Source organism: Microcebus murinus, chromosome 16 (assembly GCF_040939455.1).
Source record: "Microcebus murinus isolate Inina chromosome 16, M.murinus_Inina_mat1.0, whole genome shotgun sequence".
In the NCBI taxonomy this organism is placed as follows: Eukaryota; Metazoa; Chordata; class Mammalia; order Primates; family Cheirogaleidae; genus Microcebus; species Microcebus murinus.
The window spans coordinates 43,345,672-43,361,667 of record NC_134119.1 but is presented as its reverse complement, the minus strand read 5'-3'; the positions used below and the strand labels follow the sequence as shown (position 1 = coordinate 43,361,667).

Below are 15,996 nucleotides of genomic sequence, written 5' to 3'. Positions count from 1 at the left end.
TTCCTGTGGTTACCGCCTGCGAATGAAACCTGTGTAGAGGAGTTCTTAATAGGAGCTTTAATTAAGTCTGTCACTTAAATATGTACCTACTGACTATTGTTTGTTTGAACTATTCCATTAACTTCTTTATTTATATAATGTCTGTTGCATTTACTAAAGAATCTACAACATATATGGCAAGAAGCATGATATGACACCCCCCCCCATCCATTTTAAGAGCTAGAATCTTCTTAGGTGCTCCTCCTTGATGCCATCCTTTCTCACCTCTGCAGGCAATCACTCCCTGCTTGCTGCATTTTGTCATTCTCTTTCTTTTAAAAAATGATTTTACCACATATATTTGTATCCTTAAATAATTCATTGTGAGTTTTGTTTAGATTTGAGTGTAATAGAAATGGTCTCATATGGTACGTAATCATCTGTGACTTGCTTTTCACACTCAGCATTATTTCCAAGATTTATTCATGTTTATGAATTTAGCTCTAGTTTCTTCATTCCCACTACTGGATTAAGTGAATATATATGATTTATTTAATTCCTACATTTAGTATATAGGATTTTTTGGTTTTCTTAGTATTATAGATAGATTGTCTGTGAATGGGTAAACTTTCTAGTTTGTCTGTTTTCCTTGTCTTATTTCACTGGCTCAGCCCTCTAGTACATTGGTAAATAGAAGTGATAAAGGTGCTCATCCTGCTTCTGATCTAAAAAGAGTTTTGTTAATGTTTCAACATTAAGAATGCTGTTTTCTGGAGCTGGGCACGGAGGCTCAGGCTTGTAATCCCAGCACTTTGGGAGGCCGAGGTGGGAGGATCTCTTGAGGCCAGGAATTCAAGACCAGCCTGGGCAACATACGAAGACCCCATCTATACAAAAAAAAAAAAAAAAAAACACTAAGAAATTAGCCAGGCATGGTGGCATGCACCTGTAGTCTCAGCTACTCAGGAGACTGAGGCAGGAGGATCACTTGAACCCAGGGATTTGAAGTTATAGTTAGCATTGCTCCACTGCACTTCAGCCTGGGCAACAGAGTGAGACCCTATCTCTTAAAAAAAATAATAAAGAGGAAGAATGTTTTCTGTAGATTTTTGGAACTTTCTCTATTAGATTAAATAAGTGTGTTTCTATTTCTAATTTTTTTTCCTGCATTGGTTGAGATGATCATATGATGATTCTTCTTGAGTATTAATGTGGTAAATTGTGCTTCTAGATTTTTGGGTAGACAAATATTTTGTTTGCATTTTTGGATCTACGTTCACAACTGAGGTTGGCCTAAATTTCCCTTCCTGCTATAAAGGTGATAGAACCTGTTGTCAAGCATTTCTTCTTTTTCTGTCATATAAAATAGTTTGTATAATATTGAAATGATCTGTTGCTGGAATAATTTTCAAGTCTTTTCTATAAAACCATCTGAAACCGGTGCTGGTTTTTTTTTTTTTTTTTTTAATAGGAAGATTTTAACCACTGATTCAATTTCTATAATAGTTTTAGGATTATTCAGGTTTTCTTTTTTCTTGATTCAGGTTTGGTAAGTTAAATATTTTTCCAATTATTTAAAGAATTCTAGGAATTCTTATTATCAAAAACTTATTGGCAAACAAGCTTCTCTTCTTTGAAGGGTTGTAATCTCTTCAGTTTTATCTCCTTTAGATTGCCCTTCATTGTCTTCAAACAGTTGTTATTTGTATTACATGTATTATTAGTAGTAGTAGTAGTATCTGTGTCACACTCTACTGTTTGCTAGTTGCCATCATAGCAGTTTTAAATTCTGTTTTTGTTGTAATTGCAGTTCCAATGTCTTTTCTTTATGGCTTCTCTTAAGATCTTTTTTTAGTCTTTAGTGTTCTACATTTTAACCACAAAATAGTTAATTGAAGATTTCTTATCTTGCTTGGTATATATGTGCTTCCTCTGTCTCTGTATTCATGTTTTATCATTTCTGTAAAATTCTCAGCTATTCTCAAATATTGATAATTTTGTATTCTTTCTGGCCATATTTTCTAGGCTTCTTATTTAAATTTCTTTATCTGTTTTCCATATCTTTAAGCTTACTTTTATTTTCTCCTCCTTCAAGCTCTTAGTGTTGCATTCTAGGAAATCACTTTAATTCTTTCTTCCAGTTCACTAGCTCTTTTCATTCGGATCTAATCTACTTAATAATTTATTGAGCTATACATTTTAGTGATTTAGTTTCATGTTTTAAGAGCTCTTTAGTTTGGTGTTCATATGTGGCTGGTTGCTTTTGATTGTCTCAGGATCCTTGTTCATTTTTAGACATCTTTTGTTTTCTTAAACATTTACTATATATTTCATATTTTATATCTAATAATTCTTTACATGCCTAAACTTGCTATTTTGGCCGTTTCTCATTCATGGTGGCTTCTTTTCTTACACATTTGGTGATATTTGGTTTTGAGATCAGTATTAATTGACCATAGATTTAATACTTGTTAATCCTGATTTCTCCCAGAGGGTTTGTCTTTGCTTTTACCAGGAGGCTAGAAATGGGTTTTTTGAGATCACTTTAGCTCCATGTGAGGGTTTTGGTTTATTAAAGGAATTTTAGGTTCCGTTCCCTAAACTTACCATATCTAGGGAATGGGGGCAAGAGGAAACAGCATCTGTAGATCCTAGTGCTGGCATTGGAATTAGCTCCCTGGCACTCTGCATTCTTTTTCTTTTGCATGCTGCTCACAGATCAGGTTTTGGCTCATTTTTCTTTTGTCTCCTTTCCTCTTTCCTCTTTGCTCCTACTTCTTCCTTTACCTGTGTTTAATGCCTTGTTAGTTTCTCTGTGCACTCCAAAGCCCAGCAATGTCTTAAGAATTACATTTGATGTTGTTGATCTCAAGGCTAGTTGTCTTGAAACAGGAAAGCCCTTCAGAGACCCTAGTTTTATACCTCCCACAGAGGACATTTCACCACTACCTTCATGTCCAGAAATTAGGGAGAGTGTTAATACTGATACATTACGAGAATTAGTTGCCTATATAATAGAACAAATATATATTATTCAAGGCTTCATAAAACTTTCATTTTGCATAGTAAATATGAATGAATAATTAGCTTGCATTACTTTTGTTTACGCTTATGTTCTCTCTTTCTGCTTCTGGCATTAGAAGGTAGGTTGTAATTTCTGTGTTTATTCTGGGTGCTAAGTAACTTCATTGCTGCTTTCTACTTTAGTGCCATATAAAGAGATGGTTTATGAGGGTTTGGAGGTGAATGCTTATCAATGTGTAAATAATTGGGAAAAGCTCCTTTTAGAAAAGGTGGAATTATTAACACATGTTAAATCACAAAAGGGATACTGTGTAGGGATGTTCTATAAATAAGAAAAAGATTGGCAGAAAGTATGGGGGTAAGAGAGTTAAGAGTATGTAAAGAGAGCTACTGCCTGCCTTTGTAATTCTGGGGCAAACTGAAGGGAACCTTTGAAAAAGGAAGCAGTAGTTTTTAAAGGTAGTGAGCTATTGGAGGCATTACAGTGTTCTGATAAAGTAAGTGATGCCAGCCCCATTCAGGTCACAGTTTCAGGCAGTGAGCAGACCTTTCCGTCTGCTTTTCTCTCGTGGGAGCACTTGACTATCCAGCCACCTTTGCCTGTAGCTTCAAGTGTGTGTACCACTTAGGCTTTCTATTATTGGTTCGTGGAGATGTTTATCACATTTTAAAAATTGTGGTTATGACCCTGCTGTTGCTTCTCTTTTTAAAACATGCTTCATCTGTCACTGCTGAGTATTTCAAATGGAGGTGTGGAGATGATAGTGTGCGACCCCAAAATGTGAATTTACATTGCCGTCTTGACCAGAATGTCAATGTTTTATGTGGGCTAGCCAGTTTAATCCTTTTCTTCTGAAGTTCCGTTGTTCCAGTTTTTATACATGAAAGATTGGGGGCTTTGTGGAATTAGGTGATTTGTCCAAAGTTGCATATTTAGCAAATGATAGAGTAGGGATTTAACCTCTAGTCTGACTCTAGAACTCATTTTCTTAACTCACTGTCCTGCTGCCTACTGCTTAGGGATCTTGTTACTGTCCTGCCTCTCAAGCTGCATTCCACAGGCCAGCTCTATCAACATGCACCTATTCTTTACAGTTCATTCGTTCATCAGACACATTTATTGGGTACAAACTGTGTCAGGCACACATCTAGATACTGGCGATCCAGCAGTGAGCAAGACAGAGCCTCCTGTCATCCTGGAGCATTCAGTAACATTTCACGGTGAGCTGCAGAGTCCACTGGTAAGAATGAACATATGGCAGAACTTTAGGAATGACCTCTGAGTTGCAGAAAATTCTGAGTTGCCCATTTCAGAAGTGACATTTTGGTCATCAGCTCAACTACTCTTGAGGTATACCTGTATAGAGGAAAGGATGGTTTGTGTAGAAATGTAAGGCACCTGGTGAATGGACCGGAAGGTCAAAATAATTCACTTGACCTTGAGAATCTTCTGGATTCAGTCTTGAGAGTTTATTTTAATGGTACCTGGGATTCATTGTAATGAGGTGTGGTAAGCCACACAGACATGAAAAATAATTGTGATGAGGGAAGAAGTTTTAATTGTACTCACAGTCCCCTAAAAACAGGAGGCAGGAGGCATGGCTTTGCACATGGGTCACATGGGGAAGCACTGAGGTGAAGCTGGCAAGCGGTGGGGAGAGAAAAAGAGAGAAGGAGGGGGTGATGGAGAGGGAGAGAGACGGGAACTGAGGATAGTAGACTTTATTGTGGTTTTTGCAGTAAGGAATGAGCAAGGTAAGGTAAGCAAACTAAGGAGGTTTAGGATTGGATAGTTTGCATAATTTGAGCTGACTCTGGGTGGTAGGGGTAGCCTCTAGTTGTCCAGTTCCTGGCCCCTGGGTGATTACGGCAGGGGGATGGAGCCCATAAAGGAAGGTGTTTGGGGTTATGGATTTGGGATCAGTTGGTTCGCATATCAAAAGCCAATGTTGTTGCTGTGTGGAAATGCTCTTGTCAGACTCTGGCTGCTTTGCCCTTTTCCCTCTTTTTGCATAGTTTCACTTCTGCAGCTTGGTTTTTGCAATTCTCTTTTTAGGGACTGCCCTTTGCTCTTCTCATCTGGCCCATTCTTTTAGACTCTGTTCAAACCCACTAATTTCTTCTGGCAACTCCAGCTAGATGTGCTCCTTTTTTCCTGTGAACATATATAATAACACTGTCATGTGTTACCATTTGATTACAGCTGGATATTCTTAGTTATCTCTTAATGTGGCTATGTCATAGCTTCTTAATGAGACATAAAAAGTTCCTGAGGCCAGCAATTATTACTTATAATCCTTTGTGTCTCCCACAGTGATGTGCACTTGTTAATATTTGTTGTTGGATTAAAGTCTATTAAATTCTCAATTTATCTCCCATGGGGTTAGCTACAGGTTGAGTATCCTTTATCTGAAATGCTTGGGACCAAAAGTGTATTGGATTTTTTTCAGAGCTTGGAATATTTATATATACAAAATGAGATATCTTGCGGACAGGACCCAAGTCTAAATACGAAATTAGTTTGTTTCATGTATGCCTTATATGCATAGCTTAAAGGTAAGTTTATACAGTATTTTTAATAATTTTGTGCATGCAACAAAGTTTTGACTGTGACAAGCCATGTGAGGTCAGGTGTGGATTTTCCACTTGTGGCATCATATTGGTGCTTAAAAAGTTTAGGAATTTGGAGCATTTTGGATTTCAGATTTTTAAATTAGGGATGCCTAACTTGTATTTGGTATTTTTATGTTAAAAACATTTTCACCTAAAAAGGATAGGAGAAAGGTATCAGAAGATCTGTCTAGATTTAGATCAGGCTTTGACACTAACAAGCTGTGTGGCCTTGATTGAAGTGCTTAACCTTTCTTTACCTTGGCTTCCATGTCTATAAAGTGACAAACTTATGAAATTACAAGTGTAGGTTTGCTTGAAGTCTCAAAGGTAGAAGTCTTCAAAACAAAAAAGTTCATGGGGGAAGTCATTTTAGTATGAAATTTAGTTTTATGCTTTCATTTAGTTTTCAATATTAAATCAACTTGACTCTGAATAGCCTTTGAGGATCAAAACATCTCAAATGCTTTATCTCTAGAACATTGCTGCCCCACTCCGTGATGATGGGAGGGAGGGATGGAGTATTCTTTACCTGCACCGTCCAATTAGGTAATCACAAGCCACATAGGGAATTGAGTGCTTGAGATGAAGCTAGTATAACTGAGGCACTTAATTTTTAATTTTAAATACTTTTATTTGATTCAAATTTAAAATTAAATAGCCACATGCAGCTAGTGGCTACTGTATTGTATAGAGAAGCTCTAGAGTCTTCCAATAGAGCCTTGTTACATCATTTGAAAGACCATTCCTCTTTGTTAAACACTCAGTTAAATCCTTGGTATCTTGTATACCTGGGTTCTTGTCCGGCAAGGGAAGTTTAACTTAAGGTTTAGGGTTTTACTAAAATGGTTTCTCTGGGCTTCTTGTTATTATCAAAGTGCGCTTGGCTGAGGGGAATGAACATTTACCTCTACAGGTTGAGGAAGCAAGGCTCTAAAGCGGCCTTCTGCAACCCCACAAAATTGAAAAGCCATGTGCAGTTTCATTCTACTGTTTCCACGTTTGTTTTAAGATGAAAATAATGTTAAATAATGGCTATTCAAATTCCTTAGTACCTCATCTCCCCACCTCACCTTCCATCTTTCTCTACCCATCTCTCTACCAAGATAAAGAAAACAGTTTGGTGTCATTCCAGAATGATACGCCGTGTCTCTTCTTCATCCCTCCATTGGTAGGGGGAGATTCTAGTTTGAGAAGAGGCATTGACATAAGAGGCAAACTGCAGCAGGTGACATATAGGCTTCTTAAAGGGCATATAGAGGAAGGGCAATAATACTGTGGAAACTAACTTTTGTTTTTCCTTAACCGTTGTAGACTCCAATTTGATTGTTTGAGGTTTACTGCCTCCTATGTCCTGACTCCCTTCCCTTCCAGCGGCGTGCTGGTGATGCTGTATTTTCAGCACCACTCACGTGTGCGCAGCCTTGCTGGGTGTAGTTATGTTTGGGAGTCATAATTTGACCAGCGGTGAATCCAGGGCTGTAGTGTAATCTGTGTCTTACTTTAATGGAATTCAGCTCTGGGTATCTTGTTCTTTGTTGCTCCAAGTAAGCTTATATAGATAGTGGGTTTAGCCTCTAATTTTTTTCCAAAGTAGGGGGAAAGGACTTTTAATGGCTTTCCTGATAATAGTAACACAGCTAGATGCAGTACAGCGTCCGGAGTTGTGCAAAAGAAAGTGGAACAGTGGCTGGTTTTACTCTCTATATCGTTGCTTTGGTATATACAAGCCAGTAATTTGAATGTTGGTTTTATTTCCCATACAAATGCATTTATTTATAACTTTTCACATTTAATAGCACCATTCTACTTCAGATATTAGTAGTGAATTGCCTGAAGAAAAATTAGAATTTCAAATATAATAGGATTACAAACACTTCGGAAATTTGTTTCCCTTTTTTATTCCCCTCCTTCTCCTCCCCCCTCCCTATATCCCTCTGCTTCTTTTGTTGGAACTGTGTATCTTTCATAATTCTTTGAAAATGAAAACAAATCAGCAGCTCCTGTGGAGCTTCAGTGAAATGCTTGGGCTGAATCCTAGGCAAGGCAACACACGCAGGCCAGGTGTCCTACAGGATTAAGTAACAGTCCCTTTTCTTTCTTTGTATAATGGCTAATGCCTTTTCAATACATAGCAAGGCAGCAGAATCATATTTTTACAATTAACTAGTTTCCACAGCCCCTGCATTCCTTTGCTTTTGTTTGTCGTTACTTATTCCAGGATGTGCAGTGTGCAAATACACTTGCGTGCTGCTCCCTCTCCCCATACTCATGTGAAGAACTTTCTTCCACAGACCTCTCAGGCTGTTATTGCTTTTTATTTCTTTTTCCCGTAAGGACCACTTGACTGTTATTGAGTGGAGAAGGGACAAGAACACATAAAATGAACAAGATAAGCAGTTTCTTCGTAAATTCTTGGAATTTAAGTTCTTATTGAGGATTTCAAATATTTAGATGCTTCAGTGGATTATTTCCTTTAAAATAATGATTCCAAGTTTGAATGTAGCTCCTGGGTCACTGTCCTAATTCTAAATGATTGGTGGCAATTGAGAAAAAGCCAGTATTAATTCAAATTTCCTGTAGAACATTTTAAAAAGAACTAAGCCGACACAGACACCCATCTCCAATGCTCAAAGCCTCCCTGTGTTCCACTTGGTAAGGAAAATGAATGCCACCAGTTATCATAATGAGAATATTGGGTCATATTTATGACATGGTGGGTATATTTTAATGTGTTAGAAATATTTTAAATTGTAATAGAAGTGTATAATCATTCTGGCTTTCTTTATAATGCTAGTCGTACTTATGATTTTTATTGATGTTGAACCGTTTAGTGACCCCAAATGATAGCATTGTTGTTATGGCATAGTGTGATCTGTTCTAAGATACTCCTTGAGCCTTGCTCTCAGGGATATAGTAGAGGGCCAGGTGGCCGGTGTGCCCTTTCTCTCTGGTCTCTCGTGTTGCCTGTGTTGGTGAATTAGTTCTGTAATTGCTCCTCAGTCCTCTGCTCTGTTCTGGAAACTTGGGAAATAATAAAACAGAAGGCATCTTTTATTTCTGTAGCATGTGGTTATTCTGGTGTCTGCTTTTGATTGTGAAATGTTTGTGATCTCTACAAACTGGAAGATGGAAAGAAAATACAAACATCTAGTCTATTCTGGAGATCCTTTGAATGCATTGTTCCTAGTTAAAATTTGATTATCTTATTACAGCATGTTAATAATTTAAATTAGGCCACAAGCGTTTTGAGTGGAAAAGAGCCATTTTCAGTGGGCAGTGTAACTGTCAAATTTAATACTCAAGACTGCAATCTCCCTTTTGCATCAAGACTCATAGGTGAGAAACTTGGGATTGACCCAATAGGATATACTGAGTTACTCAGTTCACCTTGGGAGAAAGGGAACTAGAGACAAGATGTTTGTGGAAGTCTGAAATTACATTCTTGTGATTATGTGTTGCAGCCCAGGTGTTCTAAGCTTCCTGGCACGCTGGCCTTCCTCATGAAGTGTGCCACTTGAATTGCTGGTAGCTGACACTCTCAAGAGGAGATCCTGTAGAAGGCAGCATTAGCATAAATGCTTCCAAGAATATTTTAAGGGCAGATGGTAGAAACTGCATCAGGGCTAAAGATATGGACAATTCACAATAAAATTTGAGCATGTTGTATTTATTGTTAGAGCAGCAGAAGATATGTAAGGAGCTTTTTTTTATCCCTTGAAGTTAATTAAAATTAATATGTTAATGCAATTTGGATGGGTTGGTTTCTTTTTTATATACATTTAGGAGTGAGTTGTACAAATACTTGCCATCTCGTAAATTTTCTATGGATTGTTTTGTGTTTGGCTGTGTAGTGTGGTGGCTGTTACAGAGTGACACCTAGTGTTTGATGTGTTTGTGACATGGGACAGATTGGAAGGAAGAGTCTGACTTTGAAGCCTTGCATGCATGGGCTGTTGCTTCAGACCTTGGGTGTTTGCTGAGTGAACTTGACAGGTCGACCAGTCCCGAGTCAACCTGCAGGTGTATGACACTTTCTAGTAGTGCTGAGGCAGGAATTTAAATCCTCTAAGTTTCTAGATTGGTGGGGACCAGGTAGTGGATTCTCAGTGGGACTTTGTTATTTCTCTACTCATCATTTATGTGGAAACTCTTTGAAAGTGAATTGCTTTTCTTTTTCTAAAAAATGGCACAGAAAGACAGCCAACTAGTTGTGCTGATACCAAAATTGAAGAAATCTGAAGAATGCAGTTTTTAGCCAGAAAATGGAAGCTTGCATGAAATGAAGAATAGCATGGCAGATTTGGTTGTGACTGAGATCTCCTATGTGAGATTATTCTCTTGAATTTGTTTTAGTGAGTGCTTTATTTAGTGCAAAACTTGCATGTTATGGGTAGAATTATATGCTACTAATTTGGGGGTTTGTGAAGATCGCTGAATGTTCTCTCATCAAAAGTGAAGAGTCTAGTGCAATTTGATTTTCTTTAAAAAGAGATTAACCTTTGCCTGTTCCTAAGCAAAGTAAAAAATATAACCTCTTGAAATTTATCCAGTGCCTATGCTTCCAGATTTTTGAATATTGCAGTTTTTGTACCTAATAAAAATGTTTTGAATATTGCATTTGAGTACCTAATACAATAGTGTTCCTTCTTTTCTGCAATTTTGCTTTTTGAGGTTTCAGTTACTTTCAGTCAGTTGAAGTCCAGAAAGATTGAATGGAAAATTACAGAAATAAATCATTCATACATTTTAAATTGTGTTTCTTTCTGAGTAGTGTGATGAAATCTCTCACTATTCTGTGCCATCCTGCTTGGGATATGAATCATCTATCCCTTTGTCCAGTGTATCCACAGTGTGTATACTACCACCTGTTAATCACTTAGTAGCTGTCTAGGTTATCAGATGAACTGTTGTGGTATCACAGTACTTGTGTTCAGGTAACCCTTATTTTACTTAATAATGGCTTCAAGGGTCAAGATATGTCAATTTGGATATGCCAAAGAGAAACTGTAACATGCTTCCTTTAGGTGAAAGGATGAAAATTCTTAATAAGAAAAAAAAAATCATACACTGAGATTACTAAGATCCTACAGTAAGAATGAATCTTCTATCCATGAAATTGTGAAGAAGGAAGAAGAAATTTGTGCATAGTATACATAGGGTTTGGTACTATCAGTGGTTTTAGGCATCCACTGTGGGTCTTGGAATGTATCCCCCTCAGATAAGGGGGGACTACTGTAAAAATGATTTCCTATCTGTTTGTCTATTTATTTTGTTCAATATTGATAGTATTTTTCTACACTCTGTGATTCCATACATCTTGGGCTGATGCTCTTTGATACTCTCTTTTGCCCCTGTCTTGTGCTCCTCCAGCTGAGAAGCATGTTGGTGAAGGGTCTGGTTGAGGTGGGCTCCTCATAAGTGATGTTTGAGTTTGGTCTTAAAGACTGAAAAGGATGTCATGAGATGGAGCTGTGCTTTCTTTACTCCCTAACAGTATGGCTAATGATTAGATGGTGTACTATACTGGAAGGGATTGCTGGTCTAAAAAGAAAAGCATTACTTTTTTAGCTAAAAATGTAGTCATTTTATTTTTAACATTACCTAGTTCTTCATTTTAGCTCCATTTGGAAATTTAAGGTTCCAAACAAGTGTTGAAACTCAGAGTTCAATGTAAGCATTCTGTCTGTATCAAAGAGTTGAGTCATTTTTAGTAAGAGGTGAATGGCCAGGCCCAAGACAGTAGAAAAATAAGTCCCCGTTTTTGTAAGTTTCCCTGGAAGCATCTATACCACAGGGCTTCTATGCATATGGGTCCTTCTGAAACCTTCTGAAACCTGGCTCTACTTGTAGCACAGGCATTCACAGAATGTTTTCTTTAAACTGAACTGCGCTTTTCTCATTATAAGTTTTCTGAATGTTTGTTATTCAAAAGGTCAAGTAACTACGACCTCTATTCTTTTAAACCAAGTCATCTATTTTCTTCCCAGTTGGCATTTTCTTTACCCAGTGCCCTTCTGTCGTGCACCAAATTTGGGGAAAGATTGCTCCCCAGATTTCTACATTCAGACATAACAGGTTTAGTTGGTCATTGTTTTAGTAGACTACTTTTCGTGAATTAGTATGTAATATTTTCCTTATTTTTCACTGTCCTACCTTTTTAAGTGGAATCAAAATCAAGTGTCAGTCCACTGGGATGTATTGTAATCATCTGGTAATGATTTGAAAAAAAATTTCCCACACAAATTAAATGAAGACCAGGAGTTTTAAAGTACACTATAGCATCTTGTATAAACTCCAGCTTACATTTCACATTATTCCTGGTCATGCAGTAGGTTCTGAAGAAAAAAGAACTATGGATAATCAGTTAAAAGAATGACAGATTCCCTGATGTGCTGATCAGTAGTAATACCTAATTTTGATTTCGAGTGTGCTATAATGGATTACCATATAGATGCAGCTGAGCACTGAGCATTAAATAGAGCCATGTGTTTTTCAGAAAAGTAATATTTATTCACACTGTGTGGCTTTCTTGAATTTTTTTTATTTTACTCTCCAGTGAAACTACAAACAAGATGTCAATAGCTTATGTGGCATTCACAGCAGTATAGCTTAGAATATTGGCTGCAGTAGAAGAAATGCCAGATTGCATTTGCCTCAGTAAAGGTAGGCTTCATCAGGGACTTTCTGAGGGACAGGCTTAGCATTTAGACATAGACAGTTGTGTTGGGCTTTATTTTTATTGACCTCATAGACTTTAATGTCTAAAAAAAAAATGGTCTTTGAAATATTTGGGGACAAAAAGAAGCATCAGTATGGGTAATGTTTCAGCCTTTGAATTGTTGTATAAGATTCTGTCTATTTGGGAATATTCTTAGTAGCTCAGATATTGGGCATGTGTTTTATACCCAAACCTTATTGAGTTTATTTTTGAGTGTCTTTTAAAGTCCACCCTTTTGCAAATCTGAAAACTTTTGTCCAGAAGTGGTGATGATGATAGGCCTGACCTCAGAATAAGCTGAAGACTACTTTGTGGCAGACTGACAATATCCAAGCATCTACATACACATCATCTTGCTATTAATATATTCTCTGTTTTTCTTTTTGCTATTAAAAAGATGTTTTTCTTTGTTGTATACTAACAAAAGAGAACGAAATCAAGAAGACCAATATGTGTTTTGGAAACTCAAAAGCATGATTCACTGCCAAATTGGTTTCCTGATTAAATTAAAGATCTGGAGAACAGTGGGCATGTCAAGCATTCATCTGGTCCAAGTTAATTTTCTCTGTACCTTCTATGTGAAAATTTTAAATTAAGCGCCAAGATGGGCTCAGAAGATGATCCTGGAATGTAGCTGGGGTGCCAGGTCCCCTTGAAGGATAATGCATGAGAAAATAGGACTCCGAGTCACTGCTTTGCCATTTGCTCAGGCAGAGTGAACTGCAAGGAAGGAGGCAGAAGAAGTATGAGAGGGACTCAGTGGGACCAGGCTTCCATCTACGTGAGGTGGCAGCCAGCTGGTGAGAAACAATGCCGGCAGAGAGGCCATGTCTCTGAAGTAGGGGAAGCTTCTCTTAGTGCTTCGGCTTTTTAATATGATGAAAATACTCTACATGCATATGAAGATTATTGTGGCACACATGGAGATGTGCTGCTCATATTCACCTCAAGAAAGAATTTTCTGCCCAGCTATGAGGAGGTGTTAGCTGATGGTGTCCAGCTGTTCACACCCTCAGCTCTCTAGCTTTGGTCACGCTTGCCTCATGATGGCCCCCAGCCAGTGACCGAATGGGGCAGTGGTACAAGGGCCTCTCCATTTCTCCTCAGGCAGGACTCCTATGATCTCTGCTCCAGAGCTCACACTGGCAGAGATTTGTCAGCTTTGCCTTGTGGTCAGAGGCTCCCCTGCCCAATCCTGCTGCCCTTTCTCTTCCACAGGTGTGACTGCTCAATAAACCATTTCCATTCCCAACTCCTCCATTGGGGAATGTGTCCCGGAGAACTCAACTTACAATGAATATTTTTAATTTATTATCCAAGACACTAAACTAGGATTTATGGTAATTTTTCAGTGAAGAGAAAGTATGAGTTAAAGAATCATAATGCTTAGATGCAAATGGAGGCCATCTTTCTCGAGTCTGGAGCCCCAGAGCATCTCCAGATTGTGCTTACTTGTGGCTCTAGAGTTGCTCATTCGGCCTGGCAGCAGAGTAACTGCTGAGAACCCTTGTTCTTACTCTCAGTTACAGAGATGTTGGGTTTCTTATTCCAACCTTTTTGCTCATGATGTTTTCCTGTAGGCTGTAGCCAGCTCTGTGGGTTCTTGCTCCTGTTTGTGTCATGGGGATGTTTAGGTCTATGTCTGTTGGTTGGACAGTGTTCATGTGGGTTGTTTTTAAGATATTCTATAGAAGACTATTTACCCCTTCTGATTCCCTTTAATGTAATGGAATTTAATGTAACAACCCAATTTTTTATATTTAGCTTTTTTTTGTGTTACTCGTCTAAAATTCATGTTGGTGCATATCGCAAGGTAAGACCTTCCCCCTTTCCCCCTTTCCCCCTCAAACAGCCACTTGCTTCTGTGCACTTTATAAATGGATTTGTAGTGCCTGGAATTTGATGTTTGGCTGACAAAGGTGATGGGTTCTCCAGGCAAGAGAGAACATTGAGCTCACTTAATTTAATACTGAAGTATCTTTTTATGTGTCATCCATTTTCCCACATTTTTCAGCATCTTTACTTTTAAAAACTAGTTGTGCACATAGGAGTCCACTTGCTCAAGGCTTCTTGGGCATGGCTCCAGGTAAAAAATAATATAAAATAAAAACTAGTTGCGCATGTGAATAGTCGTATGTATTTCTAATATTTAAAATAAATAAGCATTCAAACAGCTGATACATCAACAATTTCTCCTTTGATTTGAGCACATTTGTCTCCAGCTACTGCTTTACTGTCTTCATTCTTAACCTTCTTGGCAGAACTCCCTCAGCTCACTGATACCACCAGGACTGCATCTTCTCATTTTAAACCCTGTCCCAGAGAGCTTGCATGTATACACATCTTAAGCTGCTACCTGTATCCCTTACCATTTAAATCCTGCGCTTGTACTCCAGATCCATATATCCAATTGCCTAGAAGGACTTCTCTACTAAGATAGTCCATTGACGCCTCAATTCCAGGATGTTCAGAACCAAACCTGACATGCTTATTCTCCTTAGGCCTAAAATTCCTTTTGGATTTGATCTCTTGTATAACAGCATTTCCATTTACTAAGCCACTCGGAGTCATTCTGGAACCTCCCTTTGCTGTAGCCACTCTACCCATCCATCCTGACAGTTTTACCTCCCAAATGTCATTACTATTGTGCTTCTCTTCTGTACCCTGCTGACCTTGGTGCAGGCCTCCACCTGCAGGTAGTATTTCAGAGGAGGCATTTCATACCTCCTCTGAAATACTACCATTGCTTCTTCATTAATTATCTCTGCCTCTCCTCTCAGCCATCTCAGATTCACCTTCAGCTGGAACCTGTTCAGGGACTGTGCACTGCTTCCAGGAGGCTATTGACCTCTGAGCCTTGCCTGCCTCTCCAGTTCCATCTCCTCCCCTTCTCATCCCTCTACCACCAAGCTGACCCTCCTGCAGCTGCTGTTCTTTAGGACACCAAGGGGTCTTTGCCTGTTGGCATTACCCCAGGCTCTTCATTTTGTCCCTGTTCTCTAGTAGGTGAATTTAATTAGTTTTCTATGTCTCAGCTCAAGTATCCTCTTGTCCAGGAAGCAGTCCATGAAGCTCTTGCTGAGAAGAGGCACTTTCCCCCTCACCTCTGTAGTACCTCATACAAACTTCTGTCAGGATTTTTCTTTCTTTTTTTGGGAGGGGTGGCTGGGGACAGGATTTCACTCTGTTGCCTGGGTTAAAGTGCAGTGGCATCATTGTAGCTCACTGCAGCCCCAAACTCCTGGGCTTAAGTGATCTTCTTGCCTCAGCCATCCAAGTAGCAGGACTACAAGTGTGAGCCACCACGCTCAGCTAATTAAAAATTTTTTTTGTAGAGATGGGGTCTCTCTGTGGTCCAGGCTGGTCTCAAACTCCTGCCCTCGAGCTATTCTCCTGCCTCGGTCTCCCAAAGTGCTAGGATTACAGGCATGAACCACCATGCCCAGCCATGTCAGGATTTTTTTTTTTTGGCTGAAATATATATATATATATATAATTTCTCTTGCCCACTAATCATGAAATCCTAAGAAGTACTAAATATTTTTTATTCATATTAATTTTATTCCTGTGCTTCAAATGTGAAGCCTGTTGCCTAGTGTGTAGGTGTTTTTCACTGAGTGGGATTTGGGATGTGTGTGGGTGTTTGAGTATATGTCAGCATT

General features: G+C 38.6%; 1 protein-coding gene across 2 annotated transcripts in view; it reads left to right on the top strand.

Annotated features, from left to right (window-relative positions):
- The window catches only part of RALGAPA2 (Ral GTPase activating protein catalytic subunit alpha 2), a 307,449-nt gene that overhangs the window by 33,715 nt on the left and 257,738 nt on the right, over positions 1 to 15,996 (top strand). The window lies entirely within an intron of this gene.